Source organism: Adiantum capillus-veneris, chromosome 14 (assembly GCF_014529385.1).
Source record: "Adiantum capillus-veneris isolate H3 chromosome 14, ASM1452938v2, whole genome shotgun sequence".
In the NCBI taxonomy this organism is placed as follows: domain Eukaryota; kingdom Viridiplantae; phylum Streptophyta; class Polypodiopsida; order Polypodiales; family Pteridaceae; genus Adiantum; species Adiantum capillus-veneris.
The window spans coordinates 77,997,753-77,998,183 of record NC_140944.1 but is presented as its reverse complement, the minus strand read 5'-3'; positions in this window follow the sequence as shown (position 1 = coordinate 77,998,183).

The window sequence follows — 431 nt, the reverse complement described above, 5'->3', positions numbered from 1 at the left end:
GGACAAGAAATCAGGAGCGAGGGTAGCCTCCAGACACACATGACACGATGCAGGGTACGGTGTCGTGCCGTGGCACGTGCATAATGTGAAAATAAAAATATTTACCTCACTATCGATGTTTTTGATGTGTGGGACCAAATGCTACAATGTACATAGCGTGATATATGCAAAAACGGTTGCCATAGTTGCAGGCATGTACATAACTTATCGGGCAGGCGAAGCCTGGGACGCGGCACCGTTGCGTATTTTACCACATTAGAGAATGCTTGATTTGCTTTAGGAATGTACAAATGTCAAGTGTTTTGAAGTGGCACGCTCGTTTTGCTAGAAAGTTCAATGCAGACGATCTTGGCCAAAAATAGCAGGTTTCGTGCACGGGCGTAAAAGATGTATCCAAAGTGCTTACCAAGTGGAAAAATGAGGTTCAACAT